At 45.7% G+C, this 24,541-nt stretch overlaps 1 protein-coding gene across 2 annotated transcripts in view; it reads left to right on the forward strand.

The window, feature by feature from the left end:
* Nucleotides 1-24,541, forward strand: part of RNF144A (ring finger protein 144A) — a 121,540-nt gene that overhangs the window by 28,395 nt on the left and 68,604 nt on the right. The window contains exon 2 of one of the 2 annotated variants that reach the window (XM_065928545.1): nucleotides 1,473-1,661. The exons of the other annotated variant lie outside the window; for it this stretch is intronic. The gene's annotated coding sequence lies outside the window, so the exon portion shown is untranslated. The remainder of the gene's footprint in view (nucleotides 1-1,472; nucleotides 1,662-24,541) is intronic. 2 annotated transcript variants of the gene reach the window in all.

The following is a 24,541-nucleotide window of genomic DNA, read 5'->3' on the forward strand; positions in this document are numbered from 1 at the left end:
CAGATAGAAGGATTTGTGTGTATTTTCTCCCCTTCTGTGGGGTTGGTTTTACTTTATTGATGGTTGTCAGTAGTACACACAATTTAAAATTTTTGACTGAGTTCCAACTTACCTCTTTTTCTTCCGTTGTATATGCTTTTGGAGACATATCTAAGAAATTAGTATGTAAAGATGACAAAGATTTACTGCTATGATTTCTTCCAGGAGTTTCATAACTTTCTGTTCCTACATTTAAGTCTGTAATCCATTTTGAGTTAATTTTTTTGGAAAGTATAAGGTCTGTGTAGAGATTCATTTTTGAGTGTCAGTACTATTTTTTGAAAAGCTATCATTTACTCCCTTGATTGTCATGGCACTCTTGTCAAAAATCAATTAAACATAAATATGTGGGTTTATTTCTAGATATCAATTCTAAGCCATTTTCCTTTTCTGTGTGTCCTTATACCAGTATTACACTATTTTGATTATGGTAGCTTTTTTTTTTTTTTTGACATCAGTAAATGTGAATTCTCCAACTTTGCTTTTCTTTTTTAAGGTTGTTTTGTCTCTATGTGTCTTGGATTTCTATATGAATTTTAGGAACAACTTGTCAATTTTTGTAAAAAAGAAAGCTGAGATTTTAACAGAGATTGTATTGAACCTGAAGATCAATTTGGGAAGTATTGCCTTTCAGTCCTTGAGCACAGGATGCCTATTTATTTAGTTTTTAATTTCTTGTAATGATGTTTTGGTAATTTTCAACTTATAAATATTGTATAGCTTGTGGAATTTATAAGTGTTTTACCCTTTGATGCTGTTCTGAAGTGGATCTCTTTTGACAGCATATGTTCTTTATCCATGTGCCCATTTCTGCCATTTGATTGGAGTGTTTATTTAGTATAGTTACCGATGAGATAGAATTTATGTTTTCTTTTTGCTGTTTTTCCCTGTGGATCTGTGTCATTTGTGTTCCTTTATTCCTCTATTTTGCCTTCTTTAGTGTTAGCTTCTAATCTGCCTTTTTAATTCTATAGTTCATTCTTTATTCATTTTTCAGTTATCTCCTTAGTAGTTACCCTGGGGATTGCAGTTCATGCAGTCTTGCTTTATGTTGCTTTTCTATGGACCTAAATCTCTCCCTGTAGGAGTCCAGTTGGGGCAAACCTGGACGGCTGTGATTGGGAAAGGAGGGGGCGGAAAGGAAGACCAGGGACACTTTGTCATCTGAAAATTGTCTGTGTTGATAAATGTATCTGTTAACCTCATGGTGGAGTTTGGTTACTTACACCATAAGCCTCAGTTCCTCTTCCAGTGAACTGTAATACTTTCACCGATTAATCTGCCTAGGCTCTAGTGGTTATATCACAGGCTTTCCCTCCTGGGTGGGAGATTGGAAAGGCTGATGCCGGGATGGCGCTGAGCGGGTATGTTGATGTTCGCCGCCCCCCGCCCAGACCTCCTCACTAAGCTCCGCACCCTTCTCCTGTCCCCAGGTGGTCAGCACTCGGCGGAGTCCGGTGTTCTCCGCATCCCCCAGGTCTGCAGGGACCCCAGTGCCAGAGACCTCCTCCCTCTTCTCCAAGAGGGCGTCCTGCCATGAGGGGGCGGGCCAGCTGAGCCCCTGGGAACCCTGGAATTTGGCTGGAAGACCGTTGCTCTCCTCCCATCAGGACATATCAGAGGTAACTTTGAATTTGGAAAATGAAAGCTTGAAAACCTTCATTTATGTCTTCAGGGTGGAATCTCAGGCAGTTGGGAAAGACCCTGAATGAGTTTTTCTGAACTTCTTAAACCACACCATGCAAGCTGTGGCCTCGTTTGCTTCCTCTTAGTGATTTTTGAGGATGGTCCTTAGCATATTATTTTAAGTGATTACAGTAATTAATATTTTACGAAGATTTCCACCGAGGTCCTCGTTTACTGCTTTTAACAACCTCATGAGGTTGATATTGCCAGTCTGGTTTTGTAGACTGGGAAACAGGTTTAGAAGATCAAAGTGGTGTGGCCAGGGTTTCCATGATTCATGGACTCACCCAGAAGAGATGGATTGAGCCCTTTGCATTGTGCCAGGTGCTGTGCTTCTCCCGCCCTCTGCTTTCATGGAAATTCCAGGGTGGCGGGATGTGAGGGGAGGGTGAGGGTGGGGACGGACACCAGCAGACAGACCGTGTGAGGGAGCAAATTTTATGTCTCATTCCCAAGCCTAAGTGTTGTGGAGAAAATAAAAAGCTACCAGGTCTAGAGGGGTGGAGTTTTAAATGGAGTGCTCTGGGAGGTCTCGTTAAAAAGTTGACATTTGAACAGAGATTTAAGGAACTGTGGGACTTTGCCAGCAAAGGTCCGTTTAGTCAAGGCTGTGGTTTTTCCAGTAGTCATGTATGGATGTGAGAGTTGGACCATAAAGAAAGCTGAGTGCCGAAGAATTGATGCTTTTGAACTGTGGTGTTGGAGAAGACTCTTGAGAGTCCCTTGGACAGCAAGGAGATCCAACCAGTCCATACTAAAGGAAATCAGTCCTGAATGTTCATTGGAAGGACTGATGTTGAAGCTGAAGCTCCAATACTTTGGCCACCTGATGCATAGAGCTGGCTCATTTGAAAAGACCCTGATGCTGGGAAAGATTGAAGGTGAGAGAAGGGGATGACAGAGGATGAGATGGTTGGATGGCATCACCGGCTCAATCGGCATAAGTTTGAGTAAATTCCAGGAGTTGGTAATGGACAGGGAGGCCTGGTGTGGTGCAGTCCATGGGGCCGCAAAGAGTGGGACATGACTGAGCGACTGAACTGAACTGGAAATTAGCCAGTTAACGTCTGGGACAAGAGAATCGGAGTTAGAAGAAGACGTGTGTGTGAAGGCCCAGAGTCTAGGAACACCGAGAGACAGGGGGGCTGGAGGGGAACCAGCCCAGAGCTGTGAGTCAGGTGGTGTGGGGTGGTTAGGAGACAGTGGAGAACTGACCATGTTTTAGCATCACAGACTGTTGGAGGAATTCTGGGTTTGAAAAACCAGTGCAGGGTTTTAAGCAGAGGAGGGGCAGGGTCCATTTTAATTGGCTCATTCTGGCACTGATGTTAGAGGATAGGGGAAGACGAGGTGACCACTTAGAGGTTGTTAGAGAAATCCACTGTAGTAATTCCAGCAAGAGATAATTCAGTGGCCTGCTCCATTGGTAGCCATGAAAGCAGGAAGTGGTCACGTTCTGGATACATTTTGAAGAAAGAACCCTTAAGGTGTCCTGGCAGAATGAATGTAGGGCTTGAGAAGAAGGGAAAGTCCATCACGATGGCAAAGATTTAACTGGAGAGTTGTCACCAACTGAGACGGGGAAGTCCGCCAGGGTGGTGGCAAGGCTGTGTTACCACAAGGGGTTCGATTTTGAACAGATTACGTTTGAGATTATAAGACCCTGAAATGGAGATGCTGAGTGACAGGTATATCCAGATCTGGTAGTTGAAGATGGCTGTCTGAGATGGAGATACAATGGAGGTCTTTGGTCTGTGGTTATTAAAGGAATAAGGTCAGATGAAATCCTGGGGAGAGAGGAGTTTTCAAGATTGGGTCCTGGGACTTTCCAGCTTTCGGAGCACCAAGAAACAACTGCTAGGCAGAAAGGGGGAAATCCAGGGGTGAGTCTTCTTGAAAGCCACATGCAGTCACTTCAGAAGGAGGGAATGATGAGCTGTGCCCAGTATGTGGACGGGCCAAATGAGGTGGAGACAGAACTGACTCTTGAACCAGTGCCATGCGGGTCATTGGTGGCTTCAGTAAAAACAGTAAAATGTCATGTGGGTCTGGTGGTTATGGCAACCAAGGCCAAGGAGAGTGGGTTTGGAGGGAAAGATGGAGGCAAGAATATGAGACAGAGATTGTTGACAACAGTTTGGAGGAGGTTTGCTGCAAGGGGAGCAGAATATGGGGTGGTATCTAGTGGGCTAAGTCAGGCTGAGAGAATTTGTTTTTAGTTAGATGCATTAGCTATAAAGACATCCGTGGGGATGGTCTAGTAGAGAGGAAAAAATGTTAATATACAACAGAGGGCTGCTGGGACTGTCTTGAGTAGGTGAAGGAGGTGTGTTTGTGTACAGATGGGGTTGTTTAGGGAGGGACACAGATAGTCACTGGTGGGGATGGTCTATATGACAGACACATGTGGCGCTCAGATAGGCATTTTCTTGTGATTGCTTCTGTTTTCTTTGTGAAATTGGAAGCGAAGTCATCAGCTGAGACTTCCATGGTGCAGGAGGTCTTGTTAGTTTGGGGAAAAAGAGAAAGAGTGAGGAGACCTCCAGGGAGAGGCAGATACAGAGTGATCCCCTGGTGTGGATCCTCCTGGAGCTTGTGGCTACAGATGGAAAGACCCCCATCCGTATGGCTGTGTTTATCTAGACAGTTGAAAGCATTCACAGTAGCATCCCAGGTAGCTCAGTTGGTAAAGAATCCGCCTGCAGTGCAGAAGACCCTGGTTTGATTCCTGGGTCAGGAAGATCCTCTGGAGAAGGGATGGGCTACCTGCTCCAGTATTCTTGGGCTTCCCTGGTGGCTCAAACGGTAAAGAATCCGCCTACAATGTGGAAGACCTGGGTTCGATCCCTGGTTTGGGACGATCCCCTGGAGGAGCTTATGGCAGCTGACTCCAGTATTCTTGCCTGGAGAATCCCATGGACAGAGAAGCCTGGCGGGCTACGGTCCATGGGGTTGCAGAGTCGGACACGACTGAGCAAACGAAGTGCATAGTAGCTCAAGACTTGAAATGTCAAGATCTGTGAGTCTGTTTCTGTTTTGTAAAAAGGTTCATTTGTATCATTTTAAAATTAGATCCCACATATAAGTGATATCGTGTGTTATTTGTCTTTGTGTGACTCACTCCACTTAGTAGGATAATTTCTAGGTTCATATGCCCTACTATGTATAAAATAGATAATGAACAAGGGCCTACTCTGTAGCAAAGGGAACTCTACTTAATATTTTCTAATAATCTATATGGGAAAAGAATCTGAAAAAGAATGGAGATATACATATATATATCTGATTCATTTTGCTGTGCACTTGAAACTAATACAACACTCTAAGTCAACGATACTCCAATAAAAATTAGAAGAAAAAAAGAATGTTGTTTGGCTGAGCAGGGGGGCAAAATGAAAGGACTGCCTGAACAACAGTGCCTGTAGGAGAGAGATGACCCAGGTCACCAGGAGGTTACCATGGTGACTTGAGGAGAGAGCAGGTGGGTCATGAGGAGGAGGTCAGGGTGGGCAAGGGGTGGCCGGCAGGGGCTGGGGAAGGGCCAGTGCTGTCTGTACCGGGACACTGGAGGGCTTGGCGAGGAAGACAGGAGCAGTGGGCTGTCAGTGTGCCTGGACCTGGGGAAATGGGGCACTTTTAGTTCCGTTCAGCCGCTCAGTCTTGTCTGACTCTGCGACCCCATGGATGGCAGTACGCCAGGCTTCCCTGCCCAACACCAACTCCCTGAGTTGCTCAAACTCTTGTCCATTGAGTCAGTGATGCCATCCAACCATCTCATCCTCTGTCGTCCCCTTCTCCTCCCGCCCCCAATCTTTCCCAGCATCAGGCTCTTTTCCAATGAGTCAGTTCTTCACATAAGGTGGCCAAAGTACTGGAGCTTCAGCTTCAGCATCAGTCATTCCAATGAATACTCAGAACTGATTTCCTTTAGGATGAACTGGTTTGATCTCCTTGCAGTCCAAGGGACTCTCTAGAGTCATCTTCAACACCACAGTTCAAAAGCATCAATTCTTTGGCACTTAGCTTTCTTTATGGTCCAGCCTTCACATCCATATATGACTACTAGAAAAACCATAACTTTGACTAGACAGACCTTTGTCAGCAAAGTAATGTCTCTGCTTTTTAATATGCTGTCTAGGTTGGTCATAACTTTTCTTTCAGGGAGCAAGTGTCTTTTAATTTCTTGGCTGCAGTCACCATCTGCAGTGATTTTGGAGACCAAGAAAATAAAGTCTCTCACTGTTTCCATTCTTTCTCCAACTATTTGCCATGAAGTGATGGGGCCACATGCCATGATCTTTGTTTTTTGAATGTTGAGTTTTAAGCCAGCTTTTTCACTCTCCTCTTTCACTTTCATCAAGAGGCTCTTTAGTTCTGCTGTAAGGATGGTGTCATTTGCGTATCTGAGGTTATTGATATTTCTCCCGGCAATCTTGATTCCAGCTTGTACTTCATCCAGCCCAGCATTTCCCATGATGTACTCTACGTATAAGTTAAATGAGCAGGGTGACAATATCCAGCCTTGATGCATTTCTTTCCCAATTTGGAACCAGTCTGTTGTTCCATGTCCAGTTCTAACTGTTGCTTCTTGACCTGCATACAGATTTCTCAGGAATACCTGGTATTCCCATCTCTTTAAGAGTTTTCCAATTTGTTGTGATCCACACAGTCAAAGGCTTTAACACAATCAATAAAGCAGATGACTTTCTGGAACTCTCTTGGTTTTTCTATAACTCAACAGATGTTGACAATTTGATCTCCGGTTCCTCTGCCTTTTCTAAATCCAGCTTGAACATTTGGAAGTTCTTGGTTCACATACTATTGAAGGCTGGCTTCAAAAATTTTGAGCATTACTTTGCTAGCATATGAGATGAGGGCAATTGTACGGTAGTTTGAGCATTCTTTGGCATTGCCTTTCTTTTGGATTGGAATGAAAACTGACCTTTTCCAGTCCTTTGGCCACTGCTGAGTTTTCCAGATTTGCTGGCATATTGAGTGCAGTGCTTTCACAGCATTTTCTTTCAGGATTTGAAATAGCTCAACTTGAATTTCATCACCTCCACTAGCTTTGTTCATAGTGTTGCTTCTTAAGGCCCACTTGATTTTGCATTCCAGGATGTCTGGCTCTAGGTGAATGATCATACCATCATGAGTATCTGGGTTGTGAAAATCTTTTTTGTATAGTTCTTCTGTGAATTCTTGCCACCTGTTCTTAATATCTTCTGCTTCTGTTAGATCCATACCATTTCTGTCTTTTGTTGTGCTCATCTTTGCATGAAATGTTCCTTTGATATCTGATTTTCTTGAAGAGATCTCAAGAGTTTCCGTTTTTATTGTTTTCCTCTGTTTCTTTGCATTGATCACTTAGAAAAGCTTTCTTATCTTTCCTTGTATTCTTTGGAACTCTCAATCCAGATGGATATATCTTTCTTTTTCTCTTTTGCCTTTTGCTTCTCTTCTTTTCTCAGCTATTTTTGAGATCTCCTCAGACAACCATTTTGCCTTTTTGCATTTCTTTTTCATGGAGGATGGTTTTGATCACTGCATCCTGTTTAATGTTATAAACCTCTGTCCCTAGTTCTTTAGGCACTCTGTCTATCAGATCTAATTCCTTGAACCTATTTGTTACTTCCACTGTATAATCATAAGGGATTTGATTTAGGTCATACCATGCGCTTCCCTTGTGACTCAGCTGGTGAAAAATCCACTTGAAATGCAGGAGACCTGGGTTCCATCCCTGGATTGGGAAGATCCCCTGAAGAAGAAAAAGGCTACCCACTCTACTCTTATTCTGACCTGGAGAATTCCTTGGACTGTCCATGAGTTTGCCAAGAATCAGATACGACTGAGGAACTTTTCACTCACACTCATGATTGGTCTGTTGCTTTTCCCTACTTTCTTCATTTTAAGTCTAAATTTTGCAATAAGGAGTTCATGACCTGAGCCACAGTCAACTCCCGGTCTTGTTTTTGCTGACTGTATAGAACTTCTCCATCTTTGGCTGCAAAGAATATAATCAATTTGAATTTGGCCGTCTGGTGATGTCCATGGGTAGAGTCATCTCTTGTGTTGTTGGAGCACTTTAGGGGAGCTAAATTCCAGCATTCCTTCCCTACAGCCTCAAGTCTTCATCAGCTTGCCTTGCCTTTTCACCACCTGCACTTTATTTTTTAATTTTTTTGATTAGCAGCATGTTTGTTCCGCGACCAGGGATTGAACCCTCAGTGAGAGCGTGGAGTCCTAATCACTAGGCCAGCCTTGTCGCCTACACTCTGCTTGAGAATCCCCACTGAATCCCTTGACTGTGTACCATGTACTGATGTTACCAGCATTTCTCCGGTAACCCTGGGAATCTGTTGCTGATTTCTCACTGACAATTTTTTTTGCTGAGGCCAAGGGAGGTCTCCAGCTGGCTCATCAGTGCTGCTAGGAAACAGGAAGTGTGATAAGTGACCTTTCAAGCCCCGCCCCCACCCCCACCCCCTTCTTCACAGGCCTGGGTACTGAGTGAGTGTGGGAGTGTGTGTGTGCGTTTTGACCTCAGCTACAATGTTTTAGGGTTATTGCAGCTTTCTCTGCAGTACCCTGGCTGGTCCAGAAACAGTCTCCCCAGGTATGACGGGAACTTGAAAGCACCCTGGAAAAGAAGGGGTTGCCAAGCAGAGTGGACTTGTGCTTTCTCCCCGCATCGGCCCACTCCCACCTCCCAGGACGCTGTGTTTGGGAATCTGTCTCCAGCAAATTCCAAGAACTGAAATGGCTTCACAGTCACAAAAAGATTCGTGTGGAAGAAGCCCAAATACCCGAAAATGACATTCCAGCACAGGCAAAGCTATTTTTAAATGTTTAGGATTTATAAAGAGAAACAGCCTTTGGAGGATATAAAACACCCCCAGGTCTCGCTTCTGTGATTGAAGTACCTAAATCTGAAACAAGAGCTTTTTTTTTTTCCTTCCCCTCTCCCCCCGCAGTTGGAGAATGTCATCGATAAGAAATCTTCTGTAAAGAAAGTTTAGCTGAGCCTTGGCTTTGACGTGGCCTTGGGAACGGCCGGCATTCCGAGAGCTGCAGCTGGGACACGGGGCTCAGTCTTGGCTGGTGAAGCTTTAAGGCAAAGGTCGCTTAGAACACTAACTAGAATCGAAAATATCAATACCCGGCTTTAGTTCTCATGGTTTCAGAGTGGCTGAGGCGGTTAGGCCAGCGGTATTTTTAGAAACAGAAACACATAAAGATAAAGATGCTCTTCTGAGATCCTGGTGGCTGAGGGTCTCGGTAAAAGAAATTGTAACGGTGTCACATTTTCCACCTTTGTCTCAGTTGCAGTTTCTTGGGCTTTTGCTGTTGCTGTTCTTGTTCTGTTTGTTTTGAGAGCTGCACTTGCTGTTGTCTAGGCTGTGCTGTCAAGTCAGCATTTGCTGGGTAAGTCTGCTAAGCATTCTCACCGTCTCAGTGTCCCAGGGCCCAGTGGCAGCGAGGACCTCTGGTCAGAGACAAGCAAGTGCCTGTTTCCCAGGATAGTGTGAGTTTCTCTGGACATCCAGGCAGCAGACCCTTGATGAGTACCTGTTGTGTGCAAGATCCAAGAGGGATGGAGGAGGAGCCGTGGGTGGGTTTCTGCTCTGATCTTTTCCTCTGATGAATGTTAGCCAGCAGGTGTGGGATGCCAGTTCCCAAAACTTGAGTGCAGGTTGGAGCAGAACTGAGACTGCGAGAAACGGGTGCTGAGTACTAGGCCCCTTCACGGCTGAAGGGACGTGTCTTGAGCGGAGAGAAGGGAGGGACAGAGGGTGGAAGGCAGTGCTCAGGGCCCCTTGGGCTGGACTCTGCCGGTCTGGATTAGACCTCCTCCTGTGGCTGGTCGGGAACCATCAGAATTTGTTAGCATAGTGATAGAATGTTTTTAAAGTAATTTGGACCAATTCATTGGACACTGTTACAAAGAAAAGATGGCACACTGGGAAAATAATCAAGGAAAAGTTTAATCATGTGGCTTAACAAAATTAATGGAATTTTTTTCCCCTCCTCAATTAAAAAAATGCACAGTGAATGTGTGCTCAGTCATTTAGTCGTGTCCAGCTCTTTGTGACCCTGTGTATAGCAGCCTGCCAGGCTCCCTGGTCCATGGGATTTTCCAGGCAAGGATAGTGGAGTGGGTTGCCATTTCCTTCTTCATACAGTACCTTTTTTTTTTCTTTTTTTAATTCCCTAAAGCTTAACAACAGAGCTTCACAAACACATGCAAGTCCTTTTACCAAAGAAATGCCATCCTTTATGATACTTAATTGTTTCTGCTACAGTTAACATGCTTGATTAATGTCAGTGAGGAAATCTTTAGTATCTGGTCATTATCATTTATTGAAAACTGCATAACATAATTGACTTACCTCAATCTCATTTTAGTCCTGAATTTACTTATTTTAATGGCTGATTTTATGAGTGTATTCCACAATTTATTCTATGTATCAACTATGTATAAACACACTTATCTGAATTTAAAATAAGGTAAAATCTTCCTGATAGAAAGGAATTCTTATTGGTTCATTGACTTAACAGTGAAAACTGTTTTCATCTGTTAAACTATTGGAAGGAGATAAATATGCAAATAACATGGACAAACATATAATTGAAAGATGGTTATGATAAAATCATGTGTTAAGATATTTTCTGTGGAGAGGTGCATTGAAGTGAATATATTTTTTCTGAAATTTTTTCTGAATGTATTGGTTTAAAACAGAGGCCTGCATAGTCACCATTTATACGTTAGATCCTTAGATCTTAGTCATCTTATAACTGAAAGTTTTCACCCTTTTACCAACTGCTCCCTATCTCCCCCACCCCCTGAACTTGATAGCCACCTTTCTTCCCTCTGTTTTTATGAGTTTCCTTTTTTTTTTTTTAAGATTTCAGTATAAGTGATACCATGTGGTTTGGTTTGTTTCACCTGCATAATGCCACCAGTTCATACATGTTTCAAATGGCAGGACTCCCTCTCTTTTAAGGCTGAATAATGATCCATTATATTTATACCTTATATATGCCATATATATGTATATTTATCCATTCATCTGTCAACAGACACTTAGGTTGTTTCTAACATCTTGCCTACAGAGGGTAGAGCCACACTGAACATGGGACTTCAGTTATCTCTTTGAATTAATGATTTTGTTTCCTTCAGATGTATACCCAGAAGTGGGACTGCTGGATCACTTTGTTATATTTTTAATAATCTGAGGAACCGCCATACTATTTTCCTCAGGGGCTGTTCCAGTTTACACTTTCCATCATCAGTGTCCAGCGATACCTTTTCTCTACCGCCTTGTCAGCATTTATCTCTTGCCTCTTTGATAACAGACATTCTAACAGGTGTGAGGTGGCATCTTGTGGTTTGATTTGCATTTCCATGATACGTAGTGATGTTGAGCATTTATTTTCATCCACCTGTTGGCCATTTGTACCTCTCCTTTGGAAAAATATCTGTTTAAGTTCTTTGCCCATTTCAAAATTGGATTATTTGTATTTTTACTATGGAGTGATATGAGTTCTTTCTATATTTTGGATGTTAACCCCTTATCAGATAGGGGATTTACGAATATTTTTTCCCATGCTACAAGTTGCCTTTTCACTTTGTTGATGATTTCTTTTGCCATGCAGAAACTTTTAGGATTTTTATTATGTTCCATTGATTTGTGTGTCTGTTTTATGCCTATACTGCACTGTTTTGATTATTGTAGCTTCGTCATATAGTTTGAAGTCAGGACGTGTTTAGCTTCGTTCTTCTTTCTCAGGATTGCTTTAGCTATTCATGGATATTTAAAAGAATAAATGATATACTAGAAATTACACTTCTTTCAACTGTTGCTACTTTATTTTATAAAGACAATATTTCCAGTGTGCCAGAAGTTGTATCTTCTGCAACTATTTAAAATTCTTCTATAATTTTATGACAACTGAGGAATGTGCTAAAGTCCTGTGTACTTGTAAAAAGTTATTGTTGGCTGTAGCTCAGTTCCTCCCTAGGAAAACCAGAAAATCTCTCCTTTGGGGCACGTAGAGCAGATTCAAAGCTCTGTGTTGTGGTGGAAGAGGTGGACACGGGGAGTCAGAAGGCAGGTCCAGGCCCAGCTTTACCCCTTCCTTCCCAGGAGCTGAGGGAAGTGAAAGTGAAGGCGCTCAGTCCTATCCGACTCTTTCTGACCCCATTGACTGTAGCCCACCAGTCTTCTCCATCCATGGAATTTTCTAGGCAAGAGTACTGGAGTGGGTTGCCAGGGGATCTTCCCAACTCAGGGATTGAACCCGGATCTCCTGCATTGCAGGCAGATGCTTTACCATCTGAACCACCAGGAAATCAGAGCTGGGGAAAGTCACTGGCATCTCAGAGCCTGGATTTCTTCTTTGTTAAAATGGGAATGACAGCAGTGCCGCCCTACCTACCCGGAAGTCCCTGGTGACGATCTGCTGTGCCTGAAGGGTGGGCTTGATTCTCATGATGTGTAAACAACATTCAGCTATTCGTTACTGATCAGGAACCAAATGCAAATGGAATGACCACCTGCAGCCTCCTCTGGGGCCTGAGGGAGGGGTGGAGAGGGCGAACCTTGGGAGCACAGAAGATGCAAACAAGATGACAGGAAGCACCCTGCGCACAGCTGTGAGGAGGGCCCAGCGTTCCCGTGGTCATGATGTGCGTTTTGTGCTTAGGGGAGGGGTGGTCCAGTTCCTAGGGAGGGCTGTAGGAGTTTGGAGGATGGGACTGAGGATGCCTTCCAGCACAGCAGAAAGAAGCCACAACCTTGATTCATTCTCGGGCTCCTGAAGCTACCATCCTCGTGTCTAGGGAGAGATGAAATAGCAAAGGATGTCTGCTCACAGCTGTCGTTGGTATCCGGCCTGGCAGTTTATACTTGAACTTCCATGTGCGCTGTTGGCTTCTGCAGCTCTCCCGTGATGATAGCTACTGTTGTTCCCACGGTCCAGCTGAGAAAACTAAGACCCAAAGCGACTTGTTCAGGATGATGCAGCTGGGAAATGGTGGAGCCCAGCTAACCCAGCACACCCAGCTTCCACATCTCACTTGACCTTTCTGCCTGTAAAGAAGGTTTTGGATGCTCTTGCAGCACCTGGAAAGCAGGGAGGAATAGGAAGTCTTGGAAAAGAGCTTGGTTAAAAATGGACGTTATTTAGGTTTGCGAGACATCTTCAAGCAAGAAGTTGGTGGCAGTGGGATGGGGTCCTATCTGGGCGTTGGAGTTGTGAAAGAGCCTCTTTAATAAAGAGGAGCTGGCCTGTGCTTTGCGGAAATCTAAAGATATCCTGAGTAGTCACTACCCAGTTGAGGGAAGGGCCATATATATTGAACTTGATGAATTTGCGGAGTTCAGGAACATCACTTTCAATCCATTAGTGGGCAGGATTAGTGTGGGGAGAGATGAGGCTGTCATGAGGCCAACGGGTTCTGGGGCTGCCACCCCTAGATGCGTCGGCTCTACCAGATACTTTGCAGGTAGTGTCGGCCCTACAAGATACTTTGCAAGGTACTTTGTAATTTTGTTCTAAATCCTCTCTGCCCAGCTCAAGTTCAACATTGTAGTGCAAGCTGAAGTGAACATCAGAGAGTGTAATCTTATCACCAGCACCCCCTAGAAAGAAAATCAGATGCACTATGGGGTTTTGAAACATCAGAATGAAGAGCAGACTGTGTGAGTGAGTCTCACTGAATGTGAGCACCATGTATAAATTGTTCCAAGCTGGGGGAAAAAATCACATTTCACAATCTCTGAAGAGGGGCCTAGCCAAGGGAAAGCGTTTCATAGCTCTTTTTTTAAATTTTTTTATTTTAAGAGAATTGAAAAGTTTCCATTAGAATAGAGAAGAAATTAGAAGTACATGATCCTGTTCTTTTATAGGATAGCACCTAAAGGACGTCTTCTTAATTAAAAAGGATCATGAAATCCATAGACCTTAAGACCTGGTATTGGAGTTGAATCTGACTTCTTGATTCCTTGAACTTCTTGACTTCTTGAACCCAGAGCTATCTTCCTGGCCAGGGAGATGGATGGAGGCTTTGGGTGGGGGTGGCATGTGGACATGGTCTAGAACATCCATTTAGAGATCTGGCCACCAGCTCAGCCCAGACATCCCTGTTTTCTTTAAATTCATTGACAATAAATCAACAGTGGCCCATTGGAATCCACTGAGGAGCTCTTGTTGCTCTCAGCCTCTGAGTTTCTGAAGTTCACCAATTTAAACTGGTTACTTAATATTTTTAGTACATATATGCATGTAGTGGGCTTCCCTTGTGGCTCGGCTGGTAAAGAATCCACCTAAAATGCGGGAGACCTGGGTTCAATTCCTGGGTTGGGAAGATCCCCTGGAGAAGGAAAAGGCTACCCACTCCAGTATTCTGGCCTGGGGAATTCCATGGGCCACAGTCCATGGGGTCGCAGAGTCAGACACGACTGAGTGACTTTTAACTTTCACTTCACATGCATGTAGTAAAATTATTAGAATACAGACAAATTATTAAACACAAGTGTAAATGCCTCATCTCTTTGTCCTCCCCAGGAAAATAACACTAGTAATTTTTAATTTGTTTTTTAGTTTCACCATCTAGAAAATTTAGTATACCTGGAAAGATACCCGTTTTAAATCTGAACCAGATTATATCTAATCATATCTTTTAAAAAACATCTGATAGGTTGGATTTGATACATATAACACTTTATATATGTGAGTTACGAAGTGTAATTAATGAACCTGTCTCAAACAAAATCATCACCAACACCATGACCCTGATGTGGACATTTTCTTTTATCTGACTACCCTTCCCTGCACTATCCTTTCATCTTTCCTTGCTGCTTTTGGTAGTCCATATCCCTAAAAATATATGTAATACTACTCGTTAAAAGTTGTCTCATGATGTTGTTCAGTGTTTTGATTCTAGGTTTAACAGCCTTGTTCTGTGCATCTATATTTATTCATCTCACTTATATAATATCTGATAAGGTTAACATCCATGCTTCCTCCTGTCAGTGGGTGTTTGAGTTATTTTCAGTCTTTTGCTGTCACAAAATACCCTGCTATTTATATTCTTGCACATATCTCTGCTGCACATATGCCATTTCTTTTTCTTTTGATTATATACCAGGGAGGAGAGTTTGGGACTAAAGAAAGGCTAATTTATGACCAACTTTACAAGAAAATGCCCTGTTAATTTACACAGTGGTTATATCAATGCACATTGTTACCAGCAGTGAATAAAAGTGTCCTTTTAGATTTACGCTTGTCTTATCCTGGCACTTGGTGTCATTGGCCTTCTTAATTTTTGACAAATTAATAGTAGAGTGAACTTAATGTACCAGCAGTTTTGAGCTTCTTTCACATATTTAATTATCATCTGTTTCATTTACTGTAAAAGGACTGTTCATTTCCTTGATGTCAGTTCTCACTTGGTTATGTTTTTTCATCCACTTCAAAGCATTCTTTACATATTCAGAAGACTCACAATGGTGGTTTCACGTGTTAAAAAAGATCACCTTCTAGTTCGTGCTGTATGTTTTCACAAGGTGCTTTTCTTGATTTTAGCGTGTTTTATATAGACAACCTTGCCCGTTTATGGTTAGAGCCTTTTCTTTAAGATTTTCTTCTGGGTCCCAAGGTTATAAGTTACTCCCTTATCTTCTTTTACCTATTTTAAAATTACTTGGAGTTAATTTTTGTGTGTGATATAGGAATCCAGTGTTGGTTTTATCCATGATGGATAAATTCTCCTAGTACCACTTATTGAATAATCCGTTTTTCCATGTATCTGGGATACACAGCCTGTGATGTCCTGTCTCCCCAGGTGCATGGGTTTGTTTCCGTGTCTTTTCTCTCTGTGTCTTGGTTAATTTGCCCACTTCTGTATCAGTGTTGCCTGCTCTTAATTACTGCAATTCTCTGTGACACCTTCATATTTGGTTCTTTCACCTTTTTCCTCTTACGGGGCAATATTTGGACTTTTTTTTTTTATTTTTTGCCCTTGGACTTTTGGATATTTGTCCTTGGACTTCTGCCATTCTATAGAAATTTAGAGTTAATTTATGAAACAGAAATAACAATGACAAAAACAACAGCAAAACTAGCGGGGGATTTGTTTGGTTTGCTTTCAATCTATAGGTCAGTTGAGAAAGTATTGAGTTTATTTTTTATATTGAGCTCTCCTATCCATGAACATTGTATCACTATCCATAGATTTGTGTTCTATCCATATATTTGGGGCAAGTTGTCCACTTTTGTGAATAGGTCTTCCTCATTTTCTGTATGCTCCTAGGTCCATGTGACACGTTTGTTTCCAGCCAACTTAGTTTTGGGATGCCTTAGGAGATGTCAGTTTTGCAAAGGATAAAAGTCTAATTGATGTTTATATATATCTTACATCCAGACACTTAATTAAACTTTTAGTAATTCTAATATTTTTGTCTATAGATCCTCCTAGAAGTAAAGTCATTTGTAAATAATTGAAATATGGTTTATTTCTTTTCATTTCTGGTGTTTTCTTTTTCCTGTCTTCTTTGTTTGAGTTAGAACTCTAATATAATAGTGAACTGAAGCAATATAAGCTAGCCCTTCATTGTTCCTCATCTTTATAACAAATGTTCTTATTTAATTAAGACCGATGTTTGCTGTCACTTTTTTCCAAATACCCTTTATTAGGTTAGGAGGTTCCCTTATGGTTCTGTTTTGCAGAGTTTTGTTTTCTGCTTTAATCACAAGTGTATGTTGAGTTTTATCAAAGACTGTTCTGTATCTATTAGGATGAAGGTATGGTTTCCACTGTTTTCTTCTTACTGTGTTATCTGACATATCTGACTTATTTCAAAGGTGAACTCTCTTCTATGCCTACAATAAATCTAGCTTGTTTGACTTTACTTTCCCCCCTAAGTACGTGCCTGATGCACATCTGGATTCTATTTGCTTTTATTTTGCTTTAAATTTTTGTTTCTTTACTCATGAGTAACTTTGGCTTATATTTTTCCTTTCCTTAACTGCTTTTGTCTGATTTAGAGAGAGGTTTTTATTTCCTATTTTTCCTTTTTTTCCCTTATTTCTTGCAAGAATTTGTGTATGATTTGAATTAATCTGCTCGTGAAATTTTGGTAGTACTCAGCTAAAAACAAGAACTCGTGGTTTCCTTTTTGCTAGATATTTATCTAATTTTTTCAAGGTGTTTAAAATGATCTGAACTCCTATTTCTTTTTAAACTGGACTTCTTTCAGTTTTCTTAAATTATATTTTTCTAGGAGTATATTCATAGTTACCTGTTTTTCAGGTTAAAATTAGCATAAAATAATTCATTTTGCTTTAAATCCCTGCTAGCTTTTTTTCATTATGAATATGTTAACCGGGCTATATCTCTTTCATTTTTTCTTGACCAACCTGCCAGACAGTGTATGTTTTATTATTGTTTTCAAAGAAAAATACTTTTGACTCTATGGCTGTCTTTAATTTTGTATTTTCTTTTTATCTGTTAATAGATCTTTCCTTCAACTTACTGTGTGTTTATTCTGCAGTTGGTTTTTAACTTCTTAGACTAGAGACAGATCAGTGATTTTCAGATTTCTTTTTAAGTAAATGCCTTTACGATTACAAATTTCTCTGTAGCTACCAAGCTCCTCTGTCCATGGGATTTCCCAGGCAAGAACACTGGGATGGGTTGCCATTTCCTTCTCCAGGTGATCTTCCCCACCCAAGAATTGAACTGGGGTCTCCTGCATTGTAGGCGGATTCTTTACCAACTGACTCCTACATAGTTGGGCAGTGAAATGGGAGCAACACGTGTTAGTATAAAGAAATATTTGTTGGTCAGTTTGGATTAGATGACTGGTCCAGATTTAATCTGTATGTAACATGGGGGCTTCCTTCATCCATTATAGAGAAAGGAAATAACAGCGTTAACATTAGTTATCAACATGATGTTCTAGATTTTCTTATCCTATAATTTCATTTTGCCCTTACTTTCTAATGTATTTATAAAGAAACTGACATCATCTTCTCTCAAAAAAAAAAAAAAAAAAAAAAAAAAAGGCCATGCAGGAGTGTATTTGTTTGAAAAGAAACCTGCCTGTCCCACGTTTTTCTCAATGACTTGAAATTCTGGGACATACGAGGGTCTCATTGTCAAAAGTGTGTATTAGGAGGCCAGTGCCATGCCAGACCCTATGGGGCAAGATCTCCATGCCCTCTTCTCCTGCACACATCTCTGCCAGGCAGCAGCCATGAGTCTGGATGTGGAATTGCAGAGTGTTCTGCTTAATGGAAGTCGTGTTGTTAACATGGCCACAGGGATTTCCAGACTTATTTTGGGGATGTAGTTGAGTGATCCATTCTTCGAAACAGTCTTCTGGAAACCTGATGTCTTAAAAATAAATAGGCTTAGATTGGAATAAACTTGGGGTACTGGTGGCCCATACCAGGTAAGATCTCCCCACTCTTGACCCCTGGGAGAGAACAGGGGATATGCAGGAACCCCAAGGTTAAAGGCTGTTCCTTTGAACCCCTAATTCAGTAGAGGAGAATCTGGTGACCTCAGAGGGTCCCCAGGATGCTGGTGGCTGGACCAGAGTTTAGGTTTTGCAGTCTTTTCTAGGCTCTTCTGCCACCAGTAGTTCATCTCCACAAACAGGAGAGCTTCTCCTTCAGGCAAAGCCAGTTAGAAAATGATTTCCACAGTTCTACTTTCATCATTTTTCATATCCAGATCATGTCTAGATGTGTTGCTTGGGTGACCCCAGTGCACCAGCTAGAGTTGCTGTGTCCTGAGTCTTCTTAAACCCCAGCCCTGAGGCTGCTGCCTGCTTCTTTGGGGGTCTCTCCCAGACTATAGTAACAGGCTGTGCTGTGTACTAAGTCACTTCAGTTGTGTCTGACTCTTTGAGACCCCACTGACTAGCCCACCAGGCTCCTCTGTCCATGGCATTCTCCAGGCAAGAATACTGGAGTGGGTTGCCAGTTCCTCCTCCAGGGGATCTTCCCGAACCAGGGAGTGAACCCACGTCTCTTAGGTCTCCTGCTTTGACAGATGGCTTCTTTACTGCTAGCGCCGCCTGAGAAGCCCCTGGTAACAGGGATGTGGTGACAAAAAGCCTCGTCTCATTGTCCTGTCTTTGCTTCAGGGCCTTTGCTGGCCTTCTTGCTGCTCGTGGAAGGATCGGTTCCTTCAAACAGACAGACCACATGCTATTTCTGTGCTGTAAATTTCCAAGGCTTCTTCCCCAGCCACCTCTCCAACCACAAGCTGGAATAAAAAGTGTATTTGCAGCTATAATCAGCACACTTAAATACTAGTTAAATTCAGAATGAGCACAAAATCTGCACTGCTCTTGACTCCGAGAGAGGCTATAAAAATATCCCATGGCCATGAGCCCTCTAAGACATTGACAATGAGGTGATCCCTCTGAACCTTCTTAAGGCTGTTCCAAAATAGCCCAGATTACATGGTAAGGGGGTCTGATTCATAGAGAATTGTGTATTGGCTGTGGACTAGCAAACTCCTCTCTTGTTTCTATTTTCCTAGGACAAGATGCCCAGTCACGGTCATTTATTTTCTTATAAACTCTTTGAGGATGGTGCTTTCCTTAACTGCCTTGGTAGCTTTGGTGTCTGGCGTGTGGGTATACCTGAAATAGTTGGTGAAGTGGCCGAACTAGAGAGTCAGAGGTGCCGAGAGCAGAAAGGGCCGTCGGTTCCCTGTCTTCAGGCTCCTGTATGGACACCTCTGTTGCTTTCCTGTTTCATTTATGCCATCCCCATGACCACCCCGTGAGAATCGGGGCATTTGTTATTAACCTCAGATTATAGATGATAATGCTGAGGCTTCCAAGGGGTTGTGGAATTGCCTAAGAGTTTGTGAATTTAAGGTGCAATCAAGTCTTAAGTCTGGGTCTCCTGAACCTTAGAGAAGTTTTCTTTCTGTTTCACTACTGCTAGGTATTCAGAGATGCTCTGTTTTAATCTGCTGGCACGTGGGCTCAGTGAGTAGCCTCAGCACCATGTTCTGGAAGGCCTGCTGGTTTGAGGTCCATGCCCTCACACCTGATAGTCTTTCGCTGCTGACATGCACTACGGAAAACAGGGAGGCCACGTCCAAATTGTTAGTGGTCTTCAGCAACGTTCTCACTGGTTTGTCTGCCCCTAGCTATCTTAGCAGAGCTCTCACTAGTTTCTTTAACCTAACTGGATCTCTGCAGTGGAGTGATTGTTCTAAAGTGATAAACACGCTCTGATCAAAGCTCCATCACTGGAGCTTCAAGGACCAAGTTCTGAGTCTTTATCTGAACCTGCGAAGCCAGCTTCCGCCCTCCCTGCAGTCCAGTGAACTCTGAGGTCCCTGCACACGCCTGACTCGTGTCCGAGGAGTGAGTTCTCCATGGTTGCTCCCTCCCCTCGGTCAGGTGTCTGCAGGAAGCTAGTTCTAAGATCCAGGTCCGTGGAGACGCCCCCTCCCCATCCCCGCACTGGCCCCTTCGGAGACCACATCCCTTCTCCCCACGGTTACCAGGGTTTACCCAGCTGAGTGGATGGTGAGCTCGGCAGAGAGGTCCGTGGGTCTCCTGGGCTCTGACATCCCCTGGAAGGTCGTGCTCTTAGTGGATGAAGGAGCTGCATTTACAAAAATTACCTTTTAAATTCCCTGACGTGTGCGCATGCTCTGTGGGTGTTTGGAGGATGTGGTGGTCGGGAAGGAGCTGGCCTTCAGTGGGGTCCTTCAGAGGGACCAGGCTCAGCCTGATGTCCAGCTTGGCCTTGGTCCTGAGCTCCCGGTGTCTGATGTACGGAGAGCACTGTGACCTCTGCCGGGGAGGGTCCCCCTGCCCCCCGGGGGAGGGGCGTCTCTGTGCGCTCCCAGGTAGCTCTGCACGGCTCTGGCTCTCAGCGTGTTTATGGGATCGAGCAGCAGTGTAACTCCTCTTAATGCTTAGACGTTTTTAACCTTTTTCAGTTCTGGGCCTCCATAGATCCCAGAGAACACTTAGAGGGGTGCTCAGAGAGCTGACTCTGCAAATGTTTTCCTTGAAAGCAGAGTCCCTTCCCCCACCCTTCCCACTCTTTGAGCTGTGGTGCCCCTTGTCACCCTGTGTATCACCCTGTAGGCACCCCGTGTGTCATCCTGTAGGCCCCAGGTGTCACCCCATGTGTCACCCTGTAGGTACCCCCTGTGTCACCCTGTAGGTACCCTGGGTGTCACCCCAGGTGTCACCCGGTATGTACCCCCTGTGTCACCCTGTTGGTACCCCCTGTGTCACCCTGTTGGTACCCTGAGTGTCACCCTGTAGGCCCCAGGTGTCACCCCGTGTGTCACCCTGTAGACACCCCGTGTGTCACCCTGTAGGCACCATGTGTCACCCTGTAGACACCCCGTGTGTCACCCCGTAGGCACCCCATGTGTCACCCTGTAGGCACCCCGTGTGTCACCCTGTAGGTACCCCAGGTGTCACCCTGTAGGCACCCTGGGTGTCACCCCTGTGTCACCCCCTGTGTCACCCCATAGACACCCCCTGTGTCACCCCATAGACACCCCATGTGTCACCCTATAGTCACCCCGTGTGTCACCCCATAGGCACCCCGTGTGTCACCCCATAGGCACCCCGTGTGTCACCCTGTAGTCACCCCGTGTGTCACCCCATAGGCACCCCGTATGTCACCCTGTAGTCACCCCGTGTGTCACCCCATAGGCACCCCGTGTGTCACCCTGTAGTCACCCCATGTGTCACCCTGTAGGCACCCCATGCATCACCCTGTAGGCACCCCGGGTGTCACCCCATAGGCACCCCGTGTGTCACCCTGTAGTCACCCCGTGTGTCACCCTGTAGTCACCCCATGTGTCACCCTATAGTCACCCCGTGTGTCACCCCATAGGCACCCCGTGTGTCACCCCATAGGCACCCCGTGTGTCACCCCATAGGCACCCCGTATGTCACCCTGTAGTCACCCCGTGTGTCACCCCATAGGCACCCCGTGTGTCACCCTGTAGTCACCCCATGTGTCACCCTGTAGGCACCCCATGCATCACCCTGTAGGCACCCCGTGTGTCACCCCATAGGCACCCCGTGTGTCACCCTGTAGTCACCCCGTGTGTCACCCTGTAGTCACCCCATGTGTCACCCTATAGTCACCCCAGGTGTCACCCCATAGACACCCCATGTGTCACCCTATAGTCACCCCGTGTGTCACCCCATAGGCACCCCGTGTGTCACCCTGTATTCACCCCGTGTGTCACCCTGTAGTCACCCCGTGTGTCACCCTGTAGGCACCCCATGTGTCACCCTGTAGGCACCCCGTGTGTCACCCCATAGGCACCCCGTGTGTCACCCTGTAGTCACCCCGTGTGTCACCCTGTAGTCACCCCGTGTGTCACCCTGTAGTCACCCCAGGTGTCACCCCATAGACACCCCATGTGTCACCCTATAGTCACCCCGTGTGTCACCCCATAGGCACCCCGTGTGTCACCCTGTAGTCACCCCGTGTGTCACCCTGTAGGCACCCCATGTGTCACCCTGTAGGCACCCCGTGTGTCACCCCATAGGCACCCCGTGTGTCACCCTGTAGTCACCCCGTGTGTCACCCTGTAGTCACCCCATGTGTCACCCTATAGTCACCCCAGGTGTCACCCCATAGACACCCCATGTGTCACCCTATAGTCACCCCGTGTGTCACCCCATAGGCACCCCGTGTGTCACCCTGTAGTCACCCCGTGTGTCACCCCATAGGCACCCCGTGTGTCACCCTGTAGTCACCCTGTGTGTCACCCCATAGGCACCCCGTGTGTCACCCTGTAGTCACCCCGTGTGTCACCCTGTAGTCACCCCATGTGTCACCCTATAGTCACCCCAGGTGTCACCCCATAGACACCCCATGTGTCACCCTATAGTCACCCCGTGTGTCACCCCATAGGCACCCCGTGTGTCACCCTGTAGTCACCCCGTGTGTCACCCCATAGGCACCCCGTGTGTCACCCTGTAGTCACCCTGTGTGTCACCCCATAGGCACCCCGTGTGTCACCCTGTAGTCACCCCGTGTGTCACCCTGTAGTCACCCCATGTGTCACCCTATAGTCACCCCAGGTGTCACCCCATAGGCACCCCGTGTGTCACCCTGTAGGCACCCCATGTGTCACCCTGTAGTCACCCCATGTGTCACCCTGTAGGCACCCCATGTGTCACCCCATAGGCACCCCGTGTGTCACCCTGTAGGCACCCCTGTATCACCCTGTAGGCACCATGTGTCACCCCGTGTGTCACACTGTAGTCACCCTGTGTGTCACCCTGTGTATCCCATTGTAGGCACTGTGTGTCTCCCCATGTGTCACCCTAGGTGTCACCCTGTAGGACCCTGGGGATCTGGCACCCCTGCCCTCTCAGCACCCAGCCCTGACCTGCCTGTTTTGAGTTGCCCCCTCTGGCTTCTCAGCTTCTCTCCCGGACTGAGGCCACACAATCTTGGATGTGCCCACCAGGCCCCGACACGTGGGTGGGACCGCAGGGGCCGCTGCGCCCGTGGTGGCCGCTGTGCCCATGGTGGACGCTGCGCCCGTGGTGGACGCCTGCGGAGGGCTGGCCTGCGGCCCACGGCCTGGCTGCAGCGCAGCTCTTGGTTCCTTGATCCCAGGACGCATGGCCGCTCCTGTGGAGCCAGGAAAGGTCCAGAAAGCATAGAAGGCAGGCTGGAAAGCTGAAGCCGAGCCAGCTCACTTGTTGCTGTGACGGACAGTGCGCACAGACAGACGGACACAAGACGGACAAGCCCTGCTTGCTCTCCTTCCATCGCTCAGTGGGAGGAAATAGGGAGAAAGAAAAAGAAATAGAAAGTCCTGTTTCAGGTAGGGCAGCCCGCCAAGAAGGAAGGTCCTGAGTCCCCTGCTGACTGCTCAGCACGGACCTTGACAAAGTGGCCGGGGGACCCGCGGGGGTGCTGAGGGAGCCCCCAGCCCCTTTGGGTGTCGCACGGGCGGGCCGAGACCCACACCTGCAGCTGGTGACGCGGCGGCCTCTCCTCAGTCACAGTGGCGAGTTCCCGGGCCTGCGATGTGGCTTTTGGGGCCAGGCCAAGGCCTCTGTGTCCACTCTTCTGGGATCATCCGTGTGACCACAGTGGACTTCCCAGAAGGTCCCGGGCTGGCCAATCGATGTTCTGAGTCTCGGCAGAGGGTGGCAGGGGCTTGGCCTGCACGCAGGCACAGGTGTCCTTGACCCTGGGTTCCCTCTGTGAGTGCCTGACAACGTGGGAGTCAAAGGAAAACGAGGCCTTTCGGTCTTTGCTTTTGTCCTCGGGTAGGTGATGTCCCCAGGCCTAAAGTCTGTCCACGGCTGGGGGTTAAGTCCGAGGGTCTCAGACCTGCGGGGCCTTGGCAGGAAGTACAGGCCACAGGCTGAGAAAGCGCCTTTGTTCTGGCAGTGAGACTTTCCCCTGAATCAGCTGTCGTGTGTGATCTGTGCTGGGGTGGAGGCGCACAACACCCTCCCTACTGCTTGCCCCCATGCAGACCCTTTCCTCCTTCCTGGGGAGGCCCTTCCTGGATCTAGGCCAGTCCACCTGCCTCACAGATGCAGAGACACACAGGCAGCCAGACACACAGATGCATAAACACACAGATACAGACGCACACACACACAGTGGACACAGATGCACAGACCCACAGATGCATGGACACACAGGTGGACAGACACACAAACGCACAGATACACAGATGCACAGACACACAGATGCATGGACACACAGGTGGACAGACACACAAATGCACAGATATACAGATGGACAGGCGCACAGATGCACAGAC

This window comes from Muntiacus reevesi, chromosome 3 (assembly GCF_963930625.1).
Source record: "Muntiacus reevesi chromosome 3, mMunRee1.1, whole genome shotgun sequence".
NCBI classification, from domain to species: Eukaryota; Metazoa; Chordata; class Mammalia; order Artiodactyla; family Cervidae; genus Muntiacus; species Muntiacus reevesi.